Below are 27,620 nucleotides of genomic sequence, written 5' to 3'. Positions count from 1 at the left end.
AATTAAGTCCATATGTAGTAATTATATTTCTACTTGTTTATATTACAGGATTACCTGTTTATATTACACATAGTAATGTAAACTAAATTATCTGCGTTCTGTCGACAGTTTTCTTCCAAGATAATCAATTATTTGTCAGGTCTTCAATACTGTTTCTTAGAATGGTCCAACACACTATTAGGTGAATAGCTTTAATAAACTGGCCACTCAGTGTATACTGAAGCATAATACTTGAATCTTGTTCAATAACAGAATGGAAATGAAAATAACTATGTGAAATTTGAAAATTATCAAATTATAAAGAATAGCGGCTGCAAAACAACTATTCCAAAAACTACCATTTTGGAATAGAAAACTTACCCCAATCAACAGATTATAGAATTGCTGACATATGAACGGAGCCATTTTGTATAACAAATGCCAAGTTATAGAAGCTGGACTTCAAAGTGCACATAATTTACAATAAGTATGATTGTGAAAAATATATCAGTTACTGAGAAATTTTTCAGTTATCCAATGTCAGAAATTTTACTTCACTACAAAAAGCTATTTGAGAAGTTATATTAGTAGAGAGAGAGAACACCTGCTAGAATGCAGACTTTGAAGAATTAGATTATCAAGGCAATAAATGAGATTAAGGATATGCAAACTGGGATTAGACATTGAATAGGTGTGAAGGAAAAGAATGAAAGATAGCAGAGAGAGAGAGAGAGAGGTAACAAATGACACGAGCAAAGCTGCAGAAAGGTTCAATTACTAAAGGTGTGGTAGAGGAGAGGATGCACAAGTGAACTTTGTGCACCCTCCTATTGTCCAGTCAGTGAGCTTTGGATATGAAAAGTAAACAAGCAAGATCATAGAGATAGTAATGGAAATATGTGATTTAATTGGACAGAGAGAGAGAGAAAACAGATTGTTAGGATGGATAGCAGGAGATTATTGAAGAGAATGTCAAACAATAGTATAGCAAGAAAGGTAGTTAGTGTACTGCCCAGGTATGATGATGATGAGCTTAAGCAAACAAAGTTTGAGTGTGAGGTGACTTCACAACTGGACAACTCGTATAAAGAGGCTAAGGACTTCTGACTTCACATCGCTTGCCTTAGTAATCCATAATGCGAAGCACATATCCTTATGGACATGTATAATGCTATGCATTATGGGAAAAGTCACTACCCAAACTGGTTTCAACCTTTATTGAGGTCTCATCAGTTGGAGCCAGACCCAAAAGTAATACCAAGGTTGAAGTAATGCAGACTTTACACCTGGATAAAGGAATAAACCTGAAATACAATTTCACCACGAGTTTTGAGAGAATGTGCCAGGGAACTGACAGTGCCTTTAACCTGGCTTTCCAATGAAAGTCTGGCTTTGGCAAAGGTGCCCAGGGAATGGAAGGAAGGTAAGATAGTGCCATTGCATAAGGGTGGTAACAGACTGGAAGTGTCTAATTATAGGCTACTCTGTGTGTCATCAGTAGTTGTTACGATCTTGGAGAAAGTAGTGAGGGACCGTATACAACATTGGGCAGGTGAGGGTAATGTTATCTGTGAGAGTCAACATGGATTTGTGAAAGGGCGCTCTTGTTTTAGCAATATGCTAGAACGGGAAGGAATGATGACAAGAGGCCATCCCTGGAAGTTACGAAAGGAAACTGTGAGCAAGAGGGTGAGGAGTGGTTTCTTTACATGAAGGGTGGTTGAACCGTGGAATGCATTGCCTGATGGAGTGGTGAGAGCAAGAACGGTCAATGAGTTTAAGGAGTGGTATGATAGACTTTGTGTTTCTTAGGGGAGGGAGATCTCCCCTTGATGAGTCTTGACAGACTTTATGTTCTTAGGAGGGACCTCCCACGATGAGTCTTTCGACTCCATGGAGGCCTGAATAATAATAATAATCTTTCCTGCTGAGTTGTGCATAATAAATATTACAGACATCACAGAAGCTGAAGAAAAGCAATTATATAGTAAATCTCTGCAATTTTTTTGGTCCAGTCAATACCAAAAAGTTAAAAAGGAATTTCTTCAACTATTCAAAAAAGCATGGAGGATTTGGACTTCCAGTCTTAAAATTCTGCTATTTAAGCAATACAGCTTCAAAAATTCATAAAATATTGCAAACTAATCACACGTGTGCAGACCTTCTCCGGTACTACTGGTGGTTTTATCTTCCCCAGTTTGGAGTTAACGATTATAAAAGTCAAAAGCCATCCTGGTTGGCTGAGTGGTCAGCGTATCCACTCTCCAACCAAAATGCTGTGGGTTCGAATCCAGTAGTGGGCATGGATGTTTGTGATTTTCTGTGAAAATACTAGTGGTGGTGATAAGCAGTAGATGTCATTGGTGTAATTGCAGTTTGTTGTACTTGGTGGAGACAGAGAGCTGTAGAGTAGGTGCCCTCCCTCGATGAGTCATTGGATTCCCTGGAGCTGTCATATAAAAAAAAAAGCTGAGATTGTTTCCAAACACTACAACACTCTGTGCTAAAACACTCCGGAATTGACATTCTTTCCATTAAAAAAAAAGTAAAAGTTGGTATAAAGAAATCTTTAATCTCTTTCGCTGCGAAGTTCCACAGTTGGGTACTGACAACAATATTTTGTTTCATAACTTGATGAAGTTCCAAGGGTACCCTAACAGGAAGGATCTTGCTTGGAGAATTGCATATGGCTGCCTTCCAGTCAATCCCATCAAGTGGATGCACTTTAACATCGGAGATCCAATCTGTGACACCTGTTACCAATTGGAAACAGTAGAACATGCATTCTACAGCTGCCCTCTTGCTCTGCTATTTGGAACAGAGTATGTAATATGTTGGGCATTCCACTATTTACAACAGAACAAGTTATTTTTTTACAATAGCCACCACCCGTCAGCAATGGGAAGAGAATTTTGATTTTTATAATTAATGAATGAAAATACCATTTATGGAAGGTTAAAAAAAAACATGGATTTGAAAACCAGCAATATGACATCCAAATGCTTCATAATATTGTATTGTGGAAATTTTATTGTTCGGTCAGATGATTTTTGTATTTAGAAAGAAGCATTCTAGGAGATATCAAATTTATTACTAGATGGTGTAGCCCACCTACATATGCAATATTCACCAGGGAGAGATAAAATTCTGTCTATTCTTGCTATAAGAGATGTTTTAAATAGTTCCATCCTCTTAATTCAATGTAATCTTATAGTCAATTGCAGGGATGACTGGAGAGCAATCCCAGCAGAGATGGCCAACTCAAGGCAGTTAACCCAGATGGGGCTAACAACCTGGGTATTAGTCATCTTTTTGCTTTAGTTTTAATTGGTCTTTTGGTTGTTCATCTATATGAGCTTGGTGAAAAAGAAAAACTGATAGCCTTTGGCTATATGATGATATAAAAGAGCTGAGGCCTTTTCTCTATCTCTCATGCTTTCTATCCGTCTTTCTTCCTCCTAATACTATCAGGCTCTCTTGCACCCCTATCCTAACTACTCTAGGCATATGATGATCAACCCTTTAATTTTTCACCTCAATAAAGGTCAAAAATTGTCCGGGTAGTGACCCTTCCCATAATGTATAGCAATATGCATTACATACCCAAAAGGATATGTGCTTTGTATTATGGGGATACTAAGGCAAGTGATGAGAAGTCATTAGCCTCTATATATGAATTGCCCAGTCGTGAAGTCACTTCAAACTTTACATTTGGATAAAGGATTAAACCAATAATATAATTTCTTCGCATCTTTAATTTATAGATCTGTGAGGAGAAAGGAAGTAATATATTAATGTATTAGATGTATTTAATGGACAGATGGAATTGCATAAAATTCCACCCCAATTAACTGAATTTGATAGGAATCTGAAGTGGCTTCTGCTAGAAGGAAATCTAATGAATGATGTGAACAAGAGAATGTAGGAAAAGGACATGAAATGAAAAAGCTGGAAGGTAGAATAGGTAAGAATCAAGTGCTTGTGAATGAATGATGAGTGAGAGGGAGTAGTGTGAGATCACAGCATAAGGAAAGTGGAATGGTTATCATAAGAATGGAACAGCCTCAAATACAAGGAGAGAGTTAGGAGATATACAATAAGAGATAATAAAAGTGATATCCAGCACTTACAGAATGATTTGAATAGCCTGGAAATTTGGCAAAATGAAAATAGCTATCAGTTCAATGTTAATAAGAGTAAAGTATGCACAGGTAAAGTGGATATTAGATTCAACATTATTTCAAAGTGAAATGTTTAATGTTTGTAAAAACTATGAAAGTTTCATTAAATTGACCTGAGAGTTTATGAGAATACAATCCACAGCATCAGAGTTTCCTTATCTTGCACTACTTAAAAGACATGAGTGACGCCCAAGCATCCATCCATATATTCGCCTTTTACGTCTTTTAAGTAGTACAAGCTAAGGCAACTCCGATGCCAAGGATTGAATTCTCATAAGCTCGGAGGTCAATTCTACAGAACTTTCATAGTTTCTACAAACAATCAGTTTTAAAGTAATGTTGGATCTAATATCCACTTTGTCTATGTAATTTTACATCACAGAAATGAAGCCGTATGTCTCTTTCTTTCTTTAGTAAAGGTATGCATTTTGGTATGATGAGATATCTAACAGCATAGTATATTAGTAGAATTATGCTATAAGAAACTAATGAGGTAATGATCCTAGGAACTTGATGTAATGGTGGACAGGTATTTGAAGTTCAAAAGTCACATAGCAAAAATTGCAAACACAATGTAGAGGATAGGACTTGAAAGTATTGTTAAAGGTAGCGAAAGAAAAGAGTGACAGAGTTAGAATGGTGAGTCTGTTGCCGCGGTATGACAGAGAGGAGTTTAGAAGGAGGGCCATAATCGCAAATGACATTATGCGCAGGTTATGCAGACGGAGTGGTGTAGAATTCGTGGACGTGTGGAATGAGTTTGATGGGTGAAAGGACTTATACAAGATGGATGGCCTGCATTTGAATGGACTTGGTGTGCAGAGACTGGAAAAAGTGTTGCTGAATGAAGTTGAAATGGATGTTCAGAACCAGGGAAACTAGAACTACCAAGGAGGGGGGGAGTGGATATGCAGACATCGGCGAGACAGTTGAGTGTAAAAATGTATATAATGTACCTGAGCCAGCACTAAGGACAAAAAATGGGAATGGGACATTTAGAATAATGCATCAAAATAGGGGTGGGACAAAGGGATCACTGCATTTCATGTATACTAATGCCAGGAGTATTAGGAACAAGAAGGAAGAATTTTTGGCCTTGATTGGCTCTTCCTGGCCACAGGTTATTGGCATTAGTGAAACATGGCTAACTGTAGATTATATAGTTAGTGGGATAGAATGTGTAGGTTATAGTGTGTTTAGGAGGGACAGAGAGAATAAAATGGGGGGAGGGGTGTTATTGATGATAGCTGATGAACTGCAGCCAAGGAGAATTGAAGTTGTATTGCAGGATAGTGAAAGGAGCTCATTTGAGGCTATTTGGTGTGAGATTGAGACTGGCAGAATAAAATATACAGTTGGGTGCTGCTATAGACCAGGTGATGGAATAGATGGTAGAGATAGTATGCATAAACAAATTGATGAAATGAGGGGAAGGAGGGTAATTATTATGGGGGATTTCAACTATGGTAACATTGATTGGAAAGAGGAGAGGAAACATGTGAGGAAGGAAATGGATTTTATTCAATTATTAAGGGATAACTATCTGAGACAGCATGTAATTGAAAATACTAGGGGTGTGAGAGTGCTTGACCTGGTAATAGCATCTCACAATCTGACTGTAATAAATATGACCATGTTGCCACCTATTGGTGAGAGTGATCATAAGGTCTTGACCTGGGAGGTGGCTAAAGGTGTGGAATTTTTGATCAAGACAGGGTATATGTGGAATTACTGTGCTGGTAAGTATGACAAGCTTAGGAGATTGCTTGGATCAGTGCCATGGCATGTACAACTGCAAGGGCTGGATGTTGATAGAGCATGGGAAGTGGTCAAGGAGGTTATGGCTGATTGTATACCTAGGGTCCGAATAGTAAAACAAGTAGGGGTTAAATGGATGAATAACACCATTAAGCTTGAGCTGCAAAAAAAGAAACAACTGTGGAGAGAATTTAAAGAAAGGGGTGACCTGCAGGCACACGAACGGTATAAAGTGCAGGCCAGAAGGGTAACGAGTGTGGTAAAAACAGCAAAAACCGATTATGAAAGGAAACTAGCTATGCAAGCAAAAGAGAATCCCAAACAGTTCTTTCAATATGCTGCCAGCAAGAAAAAACTGTACATGGCAAAATGATTTTAAGGAATGACGATGGTAAGGAGGTCACCGAATCAGTCGATATAGTGGAGTTACTGAGCGCGCACTTTGCAAAAGTATATCATCCAGGTGGTGACATTGAAAAAATGAATGAACCATTAGTTTATACAGGAATTGTAATGAATGAAGTGGAGGTGAATAGTCTATTACAGAACCTTAATGTGAATACCTCTGTGGGATTGGATGGTATACAGGCACGGGTCTTGCGTGAAGCAGCTAAGGAATTATCAGTGCCCTTGACCATGTTGTTTAATCTGAGTCTCGGATCTGGTTTAGTCCCAAAGGCATGGAAGAAGGGGAAAATAGTTTCACTGCATAAAGGAGGATCCAAGACTATGGTTGCAAATTACCGACTGATCAGCATATCAGGAGTCGTTGTCAAGGTCTTGGAGAAAGTAGTCAAGGGAAAAATACAGGAATGGATTGATGAAAATGAGATACTGTATGGGGGACAGCATGGCTTCATGAAGGGTAGATCATGCCTCAGTAACTTGCTCAAGTTTTATAACAAGGTGATGGCTGAACTGGATAAGGGAAATGGGTTACAGTGATACTGCTGGACCTGGCAAAGGCGTTTGACAGGATACCACATGGAATTCTAATCCGTATAAACTACAACATACGGGAATGGATATAGGGTTGGTGAGATGGATAGGTGGGTGGTTGATGGAGAGATATTAAAGAGTAGTTTATTCAGGAGTAGAGTCCAAAAGACGGCCTGTGACTAGTGGTGTGCCGCAGGGTTCTGTTCTTGGACCACTGCTCTTTAATCTGTTCATTAACGATATAGGGAAGGATCTAAGTGGAACAGCTCATTTGTTCGCTGATGATGCAAAGTTGGGTAGGGCAATAGTGAATGCAGAAGATGTCAAAGTCTTGCAGGATGACTTAGACAGATTGGAGTTCTGGGCAAAGGAGAATGGATGTCAATTTAATGTGACAAAATGTAAGGTTATGAATTTTGGGGTGAAAAGATTAGCAGCAGTATACCACATTGGTGGAACTGTACTCCAAGAGATTGATGAGGCCAGGGATTTGGGAGTGTTGGTGAATAGGGAGATGAAGTTTAGGGGGCACATTGCGAAAGTAGCTAAATCAGGTCATCAACTCACTTGGTTGTTGAAAAATACCTTAACGAGACGAGCAAGTTATTGTACCTCTGTGCCGAGCCTTAATAAGACCTCATCTTGACTACTGTGCCCAGATTTGGTCACCTCGGTTCCTTCTTGATGGGGAGGAGGTGGAGAGGATCCAGAGGCGAGTGACTAAGATGATAACAGGTCTATGGAATGAACCATATGAGAACAGGTTGAAGATTTGTGGGTTGCAGAAACTAGTTGATAGGCAGAGGAGGGGAGATATGATTGAGACATTCAAATTGCTAAAGGGATTCTATAGGATTAAATCAGAGGATATTTTTGAGATCAGGACTGGCGGTGGGAGAACTAGGGGACACCTATGGAAGCTGGGCAAGAGTGTGGTTAGCAGGGGTGTTAGAGCTGGGTTCTTTACTTTTAGAGTGGTAAATGAGTGGAATAAGCTGCCAGAGTCTGTTGTGGGTGCTATGACAGTGAGAGAGTTCAAGGCAAGGTATGATAGATACTGTGAGAATGTTGTATAGTTGTGTGGACATGATGTTTAATGCCTCCCTCGATGAGTCTAAGGACTCCCTGGAGTAGCCCGAAATAATAATAATAATTGCGATGTTGAAGCAAACCTTGACATGCATGGATAAAAAAGTCATTTTGCTACTTCACGAGTCATCAATAAGACCACACCTAGACTACTGTGAGTAGATTTGGTCTCCTTGGTTCCAAGGAGATAAAAAAAAGCTGTGAAAATGGTGCAAAGAAGAGATACCAAGATTATATTGAGATTATGGAATTTAGATTATGAGGACAATCTAAAAGTATGTTGAGTAAGGACTCTGGTTAACAAGAGAAAGATGGATGATATGACAGAAGTCTGTAAACTTCAGAATGGGCGTTATAGGATATCATTGGATGAAATTTTTGATTATATGGAAGGTGAGGAGAGACAGGGTCATCCATGGAAGTTATTATTATTACATCCTTCATCATCTAACACCAATGCCATCTACCGCTGACTACCACCACTAGTACCTTCATAGACAATCACAAACGTCAATGTCCATGGCGGGATTCGAACCTGCAGCCTTTTGGCTGGAGAGTGGATACACTAACCACTCGGCCATCCAGGCCGGCAAGTTAAGTTTGTTTGTGATTGAGAAAGGGGTTAGAGCCAGAATTTGCTCTCATAAAGCAGTGACAGAGTAGAATAGTTTGCCTGTTGAAGTAGTGAGAACATCTAATGTGATTGAGTTTAAGGGAAGGTATGACAGCTGGTTTGGATGATGTATAACTTCCCTCGATGAGTCCTTGACTCCCTGGAGGTCTCAGATAATAATAATAAGTCAGTGGGTAGGGGAGGGGGTGAGTGTCACATCACCAAAATGGTGACTTGACACTTGGAGTATCATAAATAAGAGAAATGAAATTATCACACTGACTGAATTTATCTCATCATCCTTTCATGTTGAGCTCATTTGCAAGTGAAATATCCTGATAAAGGTCCTTTACATCATTGACGGGATTCAATCAGGTTATTCCAAACAAGAGCATCATCGAAATCAACTAAGCCATGGTGCATTATGAACGAATTTATTCACTCAAAAATTATTAGAATAAGTGAAACACAGCTGGATGATGACGATATCCTGAAACAGAAATAGAAATGGAAGGATATGATGTTTTTTGTGGGGAGAGGAAGGCAAGAAGGAAAGAGAAGTGATGTTGATGATAGTGGACAAATTATGTCTGAAAAAAAGGTGGAAATGCAGAGAAGTAACAGTGTTTTTTGAGGCAAAAAATGACAGCATAAGATACTCAATTGAATGTTGGTGGTGACAAGGAAATGTGGAGGCAAACAAGAGAAGGATGATTCTTATCATTAATGCAGATCTTCATGGAGTCAAAAGACTCACTGCACCATCACAAACACAAAGCTCATCACATTCTGCTTTAAAGTCATTCAATGTGTCTGCATTCACCACACTGTCAAAAGCAATTCATTCCACTTTCAAACCACACTAGGAAGGACCTCCTGTTCTACCCATTCTTCCATTCTATGAAAAATTTCTTCCACATTAATCCAGTAACAACCACTCCAAAATTTATATATGTCTCAATCATATCTCTGCTGCTCTTCAGTTGGTTGGTTGGTTGTTTGTTGGCGTACTTGTGCAAGAAGAGCAATAGCACTAGTACTATGCCAATACAAGATTTACAGATGAATACAAGGTATTAATAAATTGATAATTAAAAAAAAATAGCTAAATATGTTATTAAAATATTACGTAGATGAACATATTAAAAAAAATAATCAAGGCCATATACCAAGGACACCATAGTGTGAGAAACATACAACCATGACTCCCACCTTAACAAGATGTAGGACCTCCTTTTACTGTGATGACAGCAGCAATCCTACAGGGCACACTTTCCACAAGTGTGCAATCAATGGTGGCTTGGCTTGAAATCGTGGGGGTGCTGCAACTTTCGAAATATACATACACACTGTAAGTACAGTGTATAAGTGTTTGGATAAAATATCAAAATTATGGTAAAAATTTTTAAAAAAAATTAAACATGAAAAAATATTGTTTATTATCGATAAAATTATACAGTTTGGTATAATCTTCTTCCTTGATGTTTGTGCGACTGTTGAAGAATTTTTTCTCCGTTGAAATCATCGCAAGTGCATTTAACCTTTTTTTTTATACCACTCTGTATTAAACTTCTAATGTACCTCTTATCATTGTTTATTCCTGGCTGAGATATTTGAATATCGAAGGACGACCTCTTATTTTAATAGAAACTTTCTCAGCGAGAGTCAACTATGAAAATTTAAGTTTTTGTAGTTCACTTACAGTCACCACTGTCACAAAACCTATTTCTTGAGGTTGCATTTTTGGGGTCATAATTGTCAATAACCCCAATAATGTTCTAAAATAAAAACTATAAAAAATTTTATGTCTTTAATTGTAATGTCCAAATATTTAAAGAGATGGAGTAAATACGATAAGCACTATGAACACTCTATTACTGGTGCAAACTGCATATAAACAACAGTGGAACTGTGCGAGGACAGTTACGTTATGCTAATAGCTCGCATCTCACCATGACGTGCATATGCTTGCGCACATAGCAATATGACACTGTGGTAAACACAGTGCTGCTACCTTCCTTCGCCCTCCTAAGTGCTACAAGATGTATTTTTATTATTTTTTATACAATAATAAATTTAGTTTAATCTTTTATCCAAGTGTGTGCAAACAAAGTTTGCGCCTGAAAGTATCTTCAGGACTGGGGTAAAGTGGTACAACACCGGGCAACTCCTTGCAAAGGTGGAGCAAGCTACCAACACTCCTATCTCAGTATCTCCCATAATGCAAAACACATCTCCTTGCAGATATGTATAATGTTATGTATTAAAGGAAGGGCCACTACCCAGACTAGTTTCGACCTTTATTAATTTTGTGAGTTCAACGTATCTCATCATTGGCCTGTGGAGTAAGATAGGCTGAGATTCAGCAGATAGTAGTAGAGGAGATAAAGATAGAGTGCATAGTAGTAGAGTAGATGAATGAGGCCTCAGCTGACCTGTTTTAGCTGTTGACCCCCCAGGGGTGCTTCTAAAACGGTCGTTGATTTTTCACTTTAAAAAAGGAAAAATCCTGAAAAGGAAAAAAAAGGAGAGACTAAGCAAATTTAACAAGTGTAAATAAATCTAAAGACTATGTGGAAGACAATTCTATAGAAGAATGAGTTTGCCGAGCAAACCCAGAACAGTATAACCAGGAAAAGAAGGGAGATGACCTGGCCCAGAAGACCCCGCCCTGAAAAGGGCTTGGGACCACCTCGATGTTGGCCTTCGCAGTCCGGGTTTGTTCAGGTCAACCCCAACCTGGGGGACAGAAAAACTTTCAACTGCGAAAGGACTAGACATACCTGTGGGTTAAACGCTGATCGGGAAGGAAGATCGAGATAGCGTCAACACCTACAACTTGAAGGTGTTATAGGAGCAGACACAACCGGATTCCCCCCTGTATGATCTGGCAGATGGTTGGTGGGTCGCATCATCTCCTCAGGAACCGCTCCTCACCACGTAAGCACCTTTCCTGCTCCAGGAAGCGGTGGAGGTAGGCTGAGAGACAGTTCCTAACACGGAGATAGATGCGATCCTCCTCGTTAAGAAGGTGTTTTTTCCTGATTTTCCAAATGTGGTGTTTGATCACATTTATTAGGAAAATCAGGTGTTTCTTGTTTTTGGTTACTGGGGGAGGAAACTGTAGCAAAACTACTTCGGCGAATGTGAGTGCTGGGATCGCAAGCACCTCAGCCAGTCTGTGCCAAACACGTTGTACTGGCGGGCAGTGAAAGAAAAAGTGCCCTACAGTTTCTATCGCGCCGCAGACGTCGCAGAAGGGGTTGCACGGTCATGAGCTGTAGGCTGATTTTACCAGTTTCACCGAGAGTCTCCCGTAGGCGATTCTCCAGGCTAAGTCCCGGTGAAATGGTTGCTCCCAGCTGTTTTTTATGTTCGTGAACAGCACCTCTTCGTTTGTGCCCAGATCGGGCTTTTCCCAGTCAAAGTGGTCAAAATTTTCCAGTACAGCTTGTTTGGGTTGAGCTGAAGCACTTGAGGTCTCTTCAGTGGGAGCCAGACCCAAGTGGAGATAGCAGGCAGAAGCATTAGCAAGGTCATCTCCTCCTATAGGAGCTGCCAAATGGTGTGCCACCTTTTTTATTAAATTACTCTGGATTTAGAGAAAGATGTTGAAAGTTTATTTTTCACTTGGTCAGACTATAATAAATTTAGTTTAATCCTTTACCCATAATATATATACAATATATATGTATAATGCATAACATTATACATATCTGCAAGGAGATGTGTTTTGCATTATGGGAGATACTGAGATAGGAGTGTTTGTAGCTTGCTCCACCTTTGCAAGGAGTGGCCTGATGTTGTACCACTTTATCCCAGTCCTGAAGATACTTTCAGGCGCAAACTTTGTTTGCACACACTTGGATAAAGGATTAAATTAAATTTCTTATAGTCTGACCAAGTGAAAAATAAACTTTCAATTTTTTATACAAAATAAAGAGAATTGTATAGGATTGTTGATGATAAAATTAAATATTACAAGCAAATATAAATAAATTAATAAATATATTTATATATCGAGAAAAATTGGGAGTGCTGCAGTTCCACAGTGCCTATGCTTGAGTAGCCTCCGTGTATAATAGCAATTGATGGGAATTTTGAACTATTCTTCCTGTAGACATGTAATAAGGTGCTGGACTGTTGTGGGTGGACATCCCTTGACCTCATGTAATGCTCCAATTCATCACACAGATGTTCGATAGGATTGAGATCTGGGCTATGTGGAGGCCAGTCAAGTGTGGTGACGTTCATGTCCACAAACTACACATGTTGACTGGATTTTAACGATATAAATGCGAACACAGATTGATAAGAAAATAACTATTTATTGACTTAATTGCTAATATTTTGCTGGTATTCTATCTAGCATCTTCAGAGCACTCTAACAACCAAAATCCCATGTAACAGTGGGACTAGTAGCATGCAACATAAAGACCAAAGTTCTAATTAGGTGCCATCTAAATTGGAAAAAAAAAAAAATGAGAGAGAAAGCAGGTATTAATTTGGTCTTAGGATGACTGTCTCCAAAATCTTTGGTAGATTTATACCATACTTGTTGAGGTTTGCAGTATGTTTTAACTTCTGTTGATTTCAGGAACAATCTCTCTGACTTGTAAAACCTTTATGCAGCACTTTTGTTTTTTTTCAATTGATCCTGTGTGCAGGGGTATCCAAAGCATGGTCTGCTAGACCCGACTTGTCATAGCAAAAGTGCCAAATATATTTTTTGTGTTCAATGAGACAGACGTCCACAGTTCTTCCTGTCTGTCCATAGTAGGCTTGATCACATGAACAGGGCACTTCATAGACTCCTGGATGTGATAAAGGAGAGAATCTGTCCTTAGGTGAATGGATGAGAGTTGCCAATTTCACATAAGGTTTAAAATATGGTGAGTAGTTGATGTTTGTTAAGCACTCCAGATATCTTTTCAGATGTGCCTTTAATGTACGGAATGGTGACAGTTTTTTTTTGTAGTTTTTGGTGGTAGACAGCACGGGGGGGGGATTTCTGGGGAGCATTTAGTATTTTATCTGTCTTATGGGGATTATAGCCATTGGTCAGGAAGGTGTGGCGCAGGTGAGAAAGTTCAGCAGTGAGAACAATGTCATTGGAACAGATTGCTCTAGCTTTATGGGTTAGTGTTTTTAAGATACCATATTGTTGAGAAGGGTGATGGTGTGATTGTGTAAATATCTCCCTGTATGTGTGGGTTTTCTATAAACCGAGAATGATAAGGAAACTTCTGGAAGAGGTGTGATTAGTGTGTACAGGAAGGGCAGACAGTCATTGGCTTCTAGTTCCATTGTAAAGTGGATTTTCGGGTGCTGGCTATTTAAATGCACTAAATATGTATTCAATGTGTCTGGGCATGTGGCCAAATAGCAAGCACATCATCAATAGTGTAGCCAGAGACTAGGTTTGAGAGTGGCTGTATTGATAGCTAGCTTTTCCAGATGTTCTGTGTAGAAGTTGGCTAAGGGGGGGGGGATTTCATCTAATTGTTTGTATATTTTCCCTTCCCATATAAAATAACCTGCCTGTATTGTGAATTTAAATAGCTGAAATATATCAGGGGGAAATTGTGAATTTGGTAAATTAAGGGTTTCAGTTAATGGTACATTCGTGAATAGTGAGATGATTTCAAAGCTCACCATTAAGTCTGAACTTTTTAAGGTGTGGTTTTCTAAAATACTTTTTTAGATGGGAAGAATTGTTTGTGACAATTGTTTAAAAAGTTAAGACTTAATGGCGAGTTTTGATAAAATCCAATCAACATTACGACGAACACATAAGCCTTTCCACACAGTTCACAAACTATACGGTTATAGCAGCGGCCTTATGACATAGTGCACTGTCTTGCTGAAAGAGACAATGGTCAGAAATACCACAAGTAGGAAGCAAAGCATTTTTGAAATGTTAAGATACCTCTTGAACATCAATGTTCATGGCACCACAAACAGAGGTCCAAGATCAAACCAGAAAAACAGGACCATAACCATCACATGATACCTCCAAATTTCATAGATGAGTTCATGCTCTCTGGTAAGAGAAGTTCACCAGGCATTCATCTCACCCACACTGTACCAAGCTTCCACGTCCCACTGTGCTATCTGCATCACTGAAGATAACACTGCATGTAGATCCAGATAATGTGAGGCTTGTATGTTGCAGTCCTACCATGGAAACCCATGTTATGAGCCTTTGTTGAATGTTTTTGTGTTCCAGTTGATGCCTGAAACTCCACCATTCAATGCCTGATGAATGGTGATTTTTGCATATTATGCTTTGTTGCACCCTATGGTAACATTTGGTGAGTCTGGTGGGTCGTTCACTAAGGGTAGCACTTGCAGTTTACTCCCCATGCCTCCATCTCAGTATGATTGTAGACCTCGGATGGTCAAATCTGTCTAGAATTTGCCAAACAGATAGGCCTGCAACATGACATCCTATTATAATGCCTCTTTTAAACTCCATCAGTTCCCTACTCACTTCACCCAGACATGCTTGCATGGACTTGGGAGCATCACATTCCTCCAATTTATATTGGCTATAAATGCATGCTTCATTACATGCCATGATGCACCTTGCCCATGGGGGCGTCCATTGATTTCTTTCCAAGCAGTGTATTTTGTTCTGTTTTTATCTTGCATATTTTTTTTTTTTTGTCCTTCCAATTTTCTCAGGTGGTATGGTCACTTAAATAGAATGGGAGAGGAAAGATTAGCAAAACAAGTGTTCTCTGCCAGGTTGGCAGGAAAACGACCCAGAGGAAGACCAAGATATAGGTGGATTGATACGGTACAAAGTGCCTTAGACGATAGAAATATAAGATCCGATAATGTTGGAGTCTTGACAAGTAACAGACTGATTTGGAGGAAAATTGTAGATAGGAAGTTAGTAATGATGTAATTTTTTCATGTAGTACTGTCATATCCTGTACACCCCTTGAGGGTACATGGCAGGAATTTGATGATGATGATGATGGTGAGTAGGCTGGATGTTCTTGACAGTTCACACATTTAGGTTTTTTTGTGGAATGAGATTTATTGTTAAGCTACTTACTACCACACTGGGAATAGGTTCTAGAGCCACCATACAAGTTTGTGCATGCCCTTATTACTGTCATTTATACATTTATAGCATCTCATCAGAGTAGGGATGTTGAGCCTAAGGACAATTCAGATGTTGTTTTACTGATTTTGAAAATTTGGGAATAACAAAAGTAAGGGCGATATTCCTGGTTGGTACTAGGAATTGGTTTTAGATCTATTAATCTGAAAGATCGAGGAAATCCCATTCTGATATCAAACCTCTAGAATAGTTTGTATAATAGAAGAGCATTTTTTTTTTTTATAGGTGTGACCAAAATTGGTATTCTACCATTGTTGTTGCCCTCACCAAAACACGCTTGGCCTTATTTCCCACAGAAAAGGATGCAATGTCAGCACTGTCTCTATTCTACAGGTACTTCCATGGTTACAGTGAATTGGCAACTATCATTCCTCCACTTTCTGTTGCATCTGTTAATACAAGAGCATCAACTGCTCAGCATCCCTTTGTTGGGCAACTGCAAATACACTGAACCTACTTCTTCCGTTCCTCTTTTATTCCATCCATCTCTATTCTTTGGAAAAGCCTTTCTCATGAAGTGTTCCCAAACAACTACAACCTGCAGTTCTTCAAAAAAAAAAAAAAAGAAAAGAAAAAACATCAATAAACTATCTCGGTCCTCATCTGCAATTCACATATGGCACTGATGTGCATATAAATCTCTCAAACTCACATTGTAGAGGATCAATATATCAGGACCATCTTTCCTTCTCACTGAAGATCTACCACTTCCCTTTTTCCAGAAATTTATCCTATATTACTGTTTTGAGAAGAGAAGTCCCCTTCCATTCTTTCTATATGTCCACAGTATTTCAGCTTTTTTCTATCAATACTTTTAAGGAGACTTAAAAGTACTGATCTTTTCAAGTACCATTTGTCATGAGGTCCTCAACAATCTTCTACAACACCACATTCTACATGTGCCAAGATTCACATCCATAAGTATATACTAAAAAAAAAAAAAAAAAAAACAGTTGCATCCAGAATACTCAGTTTTGTTCCTATTATGATAGATCTTTTTTGATCTTACCTTTTTCTGATGTCATCTGAACAGCGATTCTTCAAACTGATAATGGATATCTTGATAATGTACTGTTCCAAGCACAACTACCCCTTGACAATACCTTACAGATTTTTAGGTCATTGCTTTGCTTCAAGCTGTCCCCTATGCTTGTCAAACTTACCTCTCTTGTAGTTCCTCATATACCCTTCTTAACTGAAAACTCCACATTTACAACTCTACCGAGTCAAGACTATATGATCACTCTCCCAGTCGGAGGCAATGTAGGTACTTGGTTATGGACAGATCCTCTGATCCTATAACCAGATCCAACACCATTATACCCTGAGTCCTCTCCATGACATGATGCTTCAAGTAATTATCTCTCAGTAGGTGTATAGTATAGATTTTATATCTTTCTTGCCATGTGATCTTTCCTCTCCCCAATGTGTCTCCATAGTTGAAGCCACCTACTCAACCTGCACCTCATTATACTAATTTTTAAACATAAATACTGAGAGAAACATATCAACATCTAAGCACTATTTGCAAAATACATCATCATCATCATCATCAAATTCCTGCCATGTACCCTCAAGGGGTGTACAGGATATGACAGTACTACATGAAAAAATTACATCATTACTAACTTCCTATCTACAATTTTCCTCCAAATCAGTCTGTTACTTGTCAAGACTCCAACATTATCAGATCTTATATTTCTATCGTCTAAGGCACTTTGTACCGTATCAATCCACCTATATCTTGGTCATCCTCTGGGTCGTTTTCCTGCCAACCTGGCAGAGAACACTTGTTTTGCTAATCTTTCCTCTCCCATTCTATTTAAGTGACCATACCATCTGAGATTAGCTCTGCTAACGCATTCCTGGATGCTGACAATGTCAAGTTCTTTCCTAATATCCTCATTTTTAATATGATATTGTCATTGATGCCATCTGTTCACGCCTCTAATCTTTCTCAGGACTCTCATATCTGCGGTCTCTAGTCTTTGGTCAAGTGTTTTACTTCTGACACAGCTCTCAGATCCATAAGTTAAAATTGGTTTGAACACAGTCTTGTATACAGCTAATTTAGTATTCCGACTAATTTCTTTTTTATTCCATATGAATTTATTCAATTGACTTCCCACGATACCAGCTTTGCTGATTCTGTTGTCTATTTCTATATTTAGTTTACCATCTTCAGTAAAAATTGTGCCTAAGTAGCTGAAATGTTTTACTTGTTCCACAGGTTCTCCATTCACAACACAGTTGACATTTTCAATGATTCTGCCTATTTTCATCGTCTTTGTCCTTTTATTGCTGACCTTCATACCATATCTATTACAACAGCTATTCAATTTAGTCAGAGAATCTTGCAGACTTGTAGCGGATTTATTTAGAAGTATAACATCATCCGCATAAAGCAAAGAGCTGACATTAACATCTCCAATTTTGATATCAGGTTTAATACCACATTCCTTCATAATGTGATCCATATAGATAATGAATAACAGAGGGGATAATGTACATCCTTGTCTCACACCAGATTTAACATTAAACCATTTTCCTGTACTTCCTTCAATTCTAACTGCTGACTCACAACTCAAATAAAGACTAAGTATTGCTTGATATAATGCCCCATTGACACCATATAACTGCAGCATATTGAATAGCTTCTCTCTTGGCACCTTGTCATATGCCTTTTCCAAATCGACAAAACTTGAATACAGATCTTTGTTATATTCCCATGCTTTCTCGACTATTTGTCGTAAAGTGAAGATCTGATCCTGACAGCCTCTATTTGGCCTGAATCCAGCTTGTTCTTCACCAAGCTTTTCTTCCACAATTCTTCTCAACCGTTTCTCAAGTATACTTGCATAGATCTTGCCAGGAACACTCAGTAGGGAAATACCTCTGTAATTCTCACATTCAGTTTTATTTCCCTTTTTATATATGGGTACTATGAGAGCTCTACTCCAATCATCGGGAATTCGTCCCTCTGTCCAGGCTTTCTGAACTATGCCTGGACAGAGGGACGAATTCCCGATGATTGGAAAATAAAAAATGATGGTACAACATGACAAAAAAAAAAAATGCAAAATACATAAATCTCATAATTCATAAAATATTAATTACCTCAACAGGACAGCCTGATCAGAAGAATAACATCCAATTAAAATATCTAAAGTTATAAAAAGACATAAGTAGGATGATTAATATATTTTCATTTTTTAATCTTGAATATAAAACAAAATTAAATGAACATAAACGATATATTTAAATCTTGATTATTGAGTAATATTGAAGAAATATTGAGTAATTAATTATTGAAGCTATTACTCAATTATTGAGTAATAGCTTCATAGAATTACTGTTACGATTGAGATATCCACAGTACCAATGGTTGTAGAGAGTGATTATGAAGCCTTGGTATAGAAAAAGCCAAGTATCAGAAAATTTCTAATGGACAGGAATATCTCTTAGCAGTATTTCTAGTGGACAGGAATGTCTCTCAGTATAGTTCCATGTGTATCTCTCAATACACATGGAATTATAATATACTATAATGTTGATGATCATGGAAATTTTTGCAATTACAACTCCACTGCAGTCAAATTAACTGCAATGGAGATATGATTGCAGTAAGAATGAAATCACTGCATCGTCAGTGAATAAGCATGTAGAAAGCTTATGTGTTCATCATACATGTTGTTTAATTTTGATGGTATATATCAAAGCACAGAATTATAGGTAAATAATTATTTATTGACTTATTGTTGATATTTCGCTGGTGTTATAACCAGCATCTTCAGAGCACAAAAACACAGTTTGTCGCAGTACGCGAGACTACAACAACATGGTGTAACAAAGGGACTAGTTTAACAAAATTGTAGCAACAACACAGACTAAAGTCCTAATTAGGCACCCTCTATCTAAAAAAGAAAAAGAGAGAAAGCAGGTACTAGTTATGTCTTAAGATGATTATCTCCCAAATCTTAGGCAAATTTATACAGCCATATTTGTTGAGATTCAGAGTATGTTTCAGGGTTTTTGTTGCTTCTAAGAACAATATTTCTGACTTGTAAAAGCTTCTGTGCAGTACTTTTGTTTTCTTCCTGTTGATCCTGTGTGCAGGGGTATCCAAAGCACGGTCTGCTAGGCCTGACTTGCCATAGTGCCGGATATATCTTTTATGTTCACTGATGCAGATGTCCACAGTTCTTTCTGTTTGACCGTAGTATGCTTGTCATTAGTATGCATCACATGAGCAAGGTACTTCGTAGACTCCTGGTGATAAAGTAGGGATGCTGTCCTTGAGTGAATGGACACTATAATCCCAATAAGATTACCTATAAGATTACTTATAATTCTGTGTTCTGCTATATACCATCAAAAAACAACATGTCAGTGAATAACGTAAACAACATGAATGTTGTGATTTTCTAAGATGGTACATTCCTGAGAGCATAATAGATATGCATGGAGGAATGAGGAGAACATGTATTGTGGAAAGAATGAACATGAGAAGTAAACAAGTGTGGAGTGGTGTGCAAGAAGTGTGACTAAGATTTCTTGAAAGTATAAGTGGAGGAAATAATGTCTGATAAAAGACTGAAAGGCAGTGAGCAGAAATGTGAGTGGTAGTATGCAAAAACAGGTGAATGAGAGATTGTGACAACTGATATGAAAACAAATGTAAATGATGATAAGAAATCTTGTTGATAACATAACAGCAAGAGTAAATGAGAAAGTGATTAAAGACTTGATCCGACTTCACTTGTGACTTGGTGAAGATGAAGCAAGGAATGAATATTGTTTGCAAGAGAAATCAGAAGATTGGCAGATATGTATAGAAGAGTCGAGTGAGAGATGACCAAGTGAAATAGGTAATGAAAAATTTAAGGGTAGCAATGTATGAGAATTATGTTATTATTAGTAAACAAACAAGACATAGTGGCTGTAGGAACAAATGATTTAGTTGAACAGAAAGAGAATATGAGAATAAATATCAAAAAATTATTGAAAAGAGTAAAAGATAACAATGTGGTAGAAAATGTAGTTAAATGTGTTGTCCAGGTATGACAAAAAGTTAAGATGACAAGCAAAGATCATAGTGGTATTTTGCAGAGCTGTGTGAGGAGAAAAGAGTGCAGTTTGTGAACAAGTTGAGTGAATTTGAGGGAAGTGATGAACTGTATTTAAATGGATTTCATATGAGTCAAATGGAGATGCTACTGCTAGAAGGGAGAGTAATGACAAAGGTAAATAAAAGATCTAAGGAGAGTAGGAGATCATGTGAAAGAAAAGGAGAGTATAGAATGAGAGAATAACAAGTGCTTGTGAAAATCAGAGGTGGGTAGTGGGGGGAGAGAAAGAGAGAGAAAAAAGAGAAGAATGCAAGATGGATAAAGGATTGGAAGAGCTCAGATGGACAAGGAGACATGGAGTGAGAAGTTAGGATACTAGTAGAAGCAGGGGATGTGTGTGTGTGTGTGGAGACAGTCTGTATAGGAATGAAGTGGTTTGGAATGAAAGGGGAAACACTTAAATGTGAGAAAAATCATAGGATAGGATGAAAGAGAGGAAGAGCATACTGCAGATTCAAAGAAGTCATATTTGAGAGATGACATAAGTAGAACTAGTTGTAAATCCTAAAATGATGACTATACTTGTTTAAATAAAAAGAGAATCAGATATAAAAGTGATGAAGTTGTTCCACTGATTGAGTTCATTCATTCATCTAAAAACTGTATGATGCTTTGGAAGAGCAAGAAGGAGACAGAATTGCTGTCGATAACAGCAGTTGTCGATAGCAATAGAGGAGTTATAGCTGCAGAAAGCAGAAATAGAAGGGACAAATAGTGGCCATTTGAGGTGGTATAGCATATCACAGTGGTCAGCAAGATAGAATATTTAGTTGAGTGTTATTATATATAGGCCTGGGAATGTGGAAGATAATAACAATGAAATGAATACTCAAATTGAGAAAAGAAAAGAAAAGAACGGTTTTTATGGTAATACTGACTGAACTGAAGAGATTAAATTTGTGAACAAAGAGAACAGATTTTGAGCATTTAAGAAACAACAACCTTATGCACCCATAATGGAGGGAACATAAGAACTGAATTTAAGTGAACCAGTTTAATGTTGCAAAGTGTAATGTTTTAAAATTCAGAAAGCAAAAATTGAATGCAAAATACACAATTTGTGAGGATATTAATATTAGTAGTAGTAGTATCTCCAAGGTGTCAGTAGACTCATTGCAGGAGATCCAAACTATCAAAACAATATCTATCATATCTCTTCTTGAATTCATACAGATGAAGAACTCACACTTGTTAACCACACTTTTCCTTAATTTCCAGGGATGACCTCTTGTTCTTCCATCACTATCATAGAGCTGAAACGTTCCCCCTGCATCAATATTATAAAAATCTTTTAGTAATTTAAATGTTTCTATCATATCGCATCTTCTCTGCCTATTAACCAACCACTGCAATCCACAAGCTCTCAATCTATCAATGTAGGGAGCATTTTTTACATCACTCACCAACTTAGTCACTCTCCTCTAAACCCTCTCCACAACCTCCTCGTCTCCAAGGAATCCAGGTCACCAGACCTGAGTACAGTAATCCAAATGTGAAAGTATCAATGCATTATAAATGGGAATAATAACCTCTTTATCTCTGGATGTTAGTGTATTTCTCAATAACCAAGTAATCCTATGTGCAATCTTGGACACCTTAGCAATGTGTCCCCCTGAACTTCATCTCCCTATCTACCAATACCCCTAAGTCCATAGCCTCATCAATCTCTTGGAATACTGTTCCAATGTAGTACACAGCTGGTAATCTTTTAATCCCAAAATGCATAACTTTACACTTTTCCACAATGAACTGATGACCATTACCTTTTTTACATTTTGCCAGCTTATTTAAATCATCCTGCAAACTTTCAACATTAGCTTGATTTTTTATTGCGCTACCCAACTTTGCATCATCAGCAAGCAACTGAATATCTCCCTTTAAGCCATTTCCTATATCATTTATGTACAAATTAAACAACAATGGCCCAAGCACAGAGCTCTGAGGCACACCACTGGTCACCTGCCTCATCCTGGACCCAGCTTCTCCATACACTACTTTCTGGTATCTCTCCCTGAGTCATTCTCCTATCCATATCATTATTTAGTATCCATTCCCATCTGCTCCAATTTGCACAACAGTATTCCATGGGGGTATCCTGTCAAAAGCCTTAGCAGAATCCAGAAGTACAACTGTGTAGCCATTTCCTTTGTCCAACTTAGATGTCATTCTATTATAAAAAGTTAATAAATTGCTAAGACAGGATCTACCTTTAACAAAACCATGTTGGCCTCTATAGTGTATGATAACCTGATCCACCCATTCTTGAATGGGTGGATCAGATTATCATACACTATATTACCAACATGGAAAAGTTATTGGAAAAGTTACCAACTTTTCCAATACTTTTCCCACCACTTCTGAGACGGTGATTGGTCTGTAATTTACTACTGCAGTTTGAGAGCCACCTTTATACAAAGGAACTACTTTGCCTTCCTTCCACTCCCTAGGGACCATACCAGAGTTCAAACTTAATTTAAATAACCAAGTAAGATAACCAATATCTTACAAGAGGTGGAAGTGACAAGGGATGTCAGGAAAATGGTGGAAAATTACTTAAAATTAAGGGGACACATGGCTCAAATTTCAAGGAAATCACAATAGATTATTACATCATGCAACAGCACTGGTCGTTCATAAGGATTTGTAGTGGTGGGGCTGCAATGCTACCAGCCCAAACTGTGTAAATCACGTGTTACCCCCACTAGGTAGCGGTTTGGTGAGGTCTGTATTGAATAGCTCCAGCACTGAGTATACTAGCAAGTACTGATATCAGCCCTAGCCTGCACAGAACTTTGACTATTGCAACAAAATGAATTATATAAAATACTATCGAGCAGCATTGTATTACAAACAAGAAAATAATGGTTTCTAGATCCATTTTAATGACAACGGCGTTAATTTGTGTTGTTTGTGTAGTAGCAACATATCTTGGGCTGCAATGCTACCAGCCCAAACTGCATGTAAATCATGAATTGCTCCCACTGCATAATCCCCACTAGGTAGCAGTTTGGTGCGGTCTGCATTGAATGCAGCTCCAGCATTGAGTATACTTGTCAGTAATGATACCGGCCCTAGCCCGCACAGCACATTGACTATTGCAAAAGACAACTATTGCTTCAAAATGAATTATATAAAATACTACAAGAGGTAGTGTATTACAAACAAGAAAATAATAGTTTTTAGATAAATATATAAAAATTTAAGAATGGCAATAATAAAACAGGAACTTCATTTTATACTGGAGGGGTTGTAGCTAGCCCTGCAGTCCTTATGGACGGGCTGCCACTGTGCAACAACATTGATATATTCACCAAAGGAGGTTATGGTTCCCTTATAAGCCCTTGATCAGGGTGTGGATTATTGTGATTACTAACTATGTATATTTAATCACCTGATTTTCATGAGATAAAGACGTATTGATCAAGAGACACTGAATAAGCCATTTTCTAATCTCTCACATGTTGGGTAGAAATCAAGATTAAAGAAATGCAATTTGCAGAGCCCAATGGACAAGAGGAGAGAGAGAGAGGGAGGGATATAACTGAGACATAAGTTGTTATGGAGCTGTTCCTGAATTAATGTTGAAGCAACTTTTCACAGAATGGTGACAGGAATAGAACAGAACATCACTTTCAGCTATATATGAAAGTTATGAGCAGGGCAATGGGGAGCAGGTTGTTTGGTGTGGAGAGTGGTTGCTCAGTGGAAATGCATTGTTTGAGAGTGAAACTTATCCACTGCAATAGTAGTGGATAAGTTTAAGGCATCATATAACAACTAAGTGTGTGACCTCCCATAATGGGTTTTTTAATTCCATAGACGTCTGATATTAATGATGATAATAATATAATTATATTAATACCATGGGATAATTATCTACAATGAAAAGAATCTGGCAGCATATAGAAACCACTTAAAATAAATCTGACGGAGGCAATGTACAACTGCATACCAAGAATCAGATGAATAATAAAGAGTGGAGTGAAATTAATCAACAGCAAATTTAGGCAGTGTGGAAAAAGTATTTAGAGAAGAAATATAAATTGGCAAGTAAACAGGGACTAGAAGCATGGCAACTATAAAAAAGTGACTACAAAAGGAAGAATAATTATGGAAGTGTGACACTGGATAACGATAATGTCAATAAAGTGACCATGGCAGAAAATATAGCGGAATTATTTAGTGAAAATTTGTCAGAATATTTCATACTAGTTTGAGTGATGCCATGAAAATACCTAAAGGGAGGCATATGTTTTAGAGCAGGGGTTCTCAACCTTTTCCAGTGGTGTACCACTATATTTAATTCAAGATATTAAATGTACCAATAAGGCTCACATACCACCAGTGGTACACGTACCATAGGGTTGAGAATCCCTGTTTTAGAGACTAAAAATTGAATGTACTAGGTAGATGAGATGTTATGTAGACTAGATTACTAGTAAAAGGCTTAAGCAGAGATGTATGTCGCTAACATTGTTTAACACGTTTGCTGCCAACTATGAGTATACTCGTAGTTGGTATGTGAGTCTCACAAGCCAACTACGAATATACTCATATGTCGACTCGTACTGACCTCGAAGAAGTGAAAGTGCTTGGCGTGCTTTAACAAGCTATGCCCAAGGAGCATGGCAGCGAACTATGAGCCTCACAAGCCAACTATGAATATACTCTTATGTCGACTCATACTGACCATGAAGAAGTGAAAGCGCTTGGTGTGCAGTAACAAACTATGCCCGAGGAACATGGCAGCAAACTATGAGCCTCACAAGCCAACTACGAATATACTTGTATGTCGACTCGCACTGACCTTGAAGAAGTGAAAGTGCTTGGTGTGTGGTAACAAACTATGCCCGAGGAGCGTAGCACCGAACATGTTAAGATTTGCTTCAATGTAGCTTTGGGGAGATTGGAACAGGTAATGCCATGAAATGGGTGTATCCAAAGGAGAACAAGTTCTACATTCTCTTCATTTTGCTAATGATCAGGTAATTCTCACACAGGATAAGTAGAAAACCAGATGAGAAAACTGTTGTATATTTATAAATATTGAGGCGTAAAAGTTAAATCTCTTAAAAACCAAGTACCTTGTAGTTTGAGGTGATAGTCCAACAAACCTTTAGTTAGAGACAGGAACCACAGTATAAGTAAATATGATACTTTTGGATTTTGCTAAGGCTTTTGACAGAATACAGCGTGGCAGACTGCTGCATAAATTGGAGAAAATGGGTTTGGGTTATACAATATTAGCATGGATAAGAGAATGGCTGACTGACAGATATCAAAAAGTAGTACACGGGGGATCTGAGGCTGCAAAGTTTAAGGCAACAAGTGGTGTACCACAAGGATCAGTGCTTGGTCCACTGTTATTCAATCTGTACATTAATGATATTAAGAAGGATTTGACAAGTGACATACAGTTATTTACTGATGATGCAAAGATAGGTAGGGTAATCAGGAATGCTGCTGATACGTAGTCTTTGCAGAATGATTTGAATAGGCTGGAATTGTGGGCAAGGGAAAATGGGTGTCAGTTCAATGTCAGAAAATGTAAAGTCATTCACTTCGGCATGATTAGATACAGTGGCGCACTCAGGATTTAATCTTGGAGGGTGCCGAGTGCTCAGGATTTAACCTTTGGGGGGCCGAGTTGAGTAGACGTTTTGCGAATACACACTACATCGCATATGACCTATAACTGAGCATCTGCAGTGATCACTAATTCATAAGTAGCACACAACATAAATAAAAAAATGAATTTTAATTAGGAAAAGCTTTTTGGAAATTTTTCTAGTGTTTTTTCCTTTTCTTTTGGGGGTGCCTGGGCCCCTTGCCCCCCCCCCCCCTCTGGGTGCACCACTGATTAGATATCCAATGTTGTATTATATTGGTGGGATTAGGCTGGAAGAAACTGATGAGGCTAGGGATCTTGGGGTGTTAATAGACAGGAAGTTGAAGTTCAGGGGTCAGGTAGCAAAGATTGCAAATACAACTCAAAAGATAATTGCAATGCTGAAATGAACGTTCACATGTAAAGATAAGGATGCTATTTTGCCTCTTTACAAGGCTTTGATAAGACCTCACTTGGACTATTGTGCGCAGGTCTGGTCTCCTGGTTTCCATTGTGATTCTGATATATTGGAGAGAATACAAAGAAGTGTTAAAAATGATATCAGGATTATGGAATACTGATTATGAAGACAGATTGAGAATTTGTAGACTACAGACACTAGCAAACAGGAGAAAGAGGGGTGATATGATTGAGACTTACAAACTTCTGATAGGGTCATACAGGATTACAATTGATGAAATTTTTCAATTTATGGAGGGTGTGGAAAGAACGAGAGGGCATCCTTGGAAGCTGAGAATGAAGGCCGGCAAGAAGGGTGTGAGGGCTAGATTTTTCTCTCATAGGGTGGTGCGTGATTGGAATGGATTGCCATTGGATGTTTTGAGTGGAAGCAGTGTAAATGAATTCAAGAATAAGTATGATAGCTGGTGTGTGTAGTATTTGGCCTCCCTTGATGAGTCTCTGACTCCCTGGAGGTCTCACTTAATAATAATATCTTGGCTCAGTGATGGATAAGTAAAGCCATTGGGAAATGGACATGGCAATTTGAACAAGACAAGCATAAGTAGCTATTAGAACCATGAATGATGTTTTATAGTGTCATAAGGTTTCAAGGAAACTAATGAGACATTATATTATTATTATTATTATTATTATTATTATTATTATTATTAAACAAGACCTCATGGAGTCAAAGACTCATCTAGGAGGTCCTTTTATCTCACACACA

The 27,620-nt window shown here is 38.1% G+C and overlaps 1 protein-coding gene across 1 annotated transcript in view; it reads right to left on the bottom strand.

The window, feature by feature from the left end:
- LOC150094572 (integrin alpha-9-like) overlaps positions 1–18,852 on the bottom strand; it is a 337,988-nt gene extending 319,136 nt beyond the window's left edge. Inside the window, exon 1 of the mRNA XM_090411818.1 lies at positions 18,812–18,852. The gene's annotated coding sequence lies outside the window, so the exon portion shown is untranslated. The remainder of the gene's footprint in view (positions 1–18,811) is intronic.
- Positions 18,853–27,620: the final 8,768 nt, after the last annotated feature.

The sequence above is a fragment of the Typopeltis vanoorti genome, chromosome 22 (assembly GCF_054136105.1).
Source record: "Typopeltis vanoorti isolate ZY-2024b chromosome 22, IOZ_Tvanoo_1.0, whole genome shotgun sequence".
Lineage (NCBI taxonomy): Eukaryota > Metazoa > Arthropoda > Arachnida > Uropygi > Thelyphonidae > Typopeltis > Typopeltis vanoorti.
This window is presented reverse-complemented; position numbering and strand designations above follow the sequence as displayed.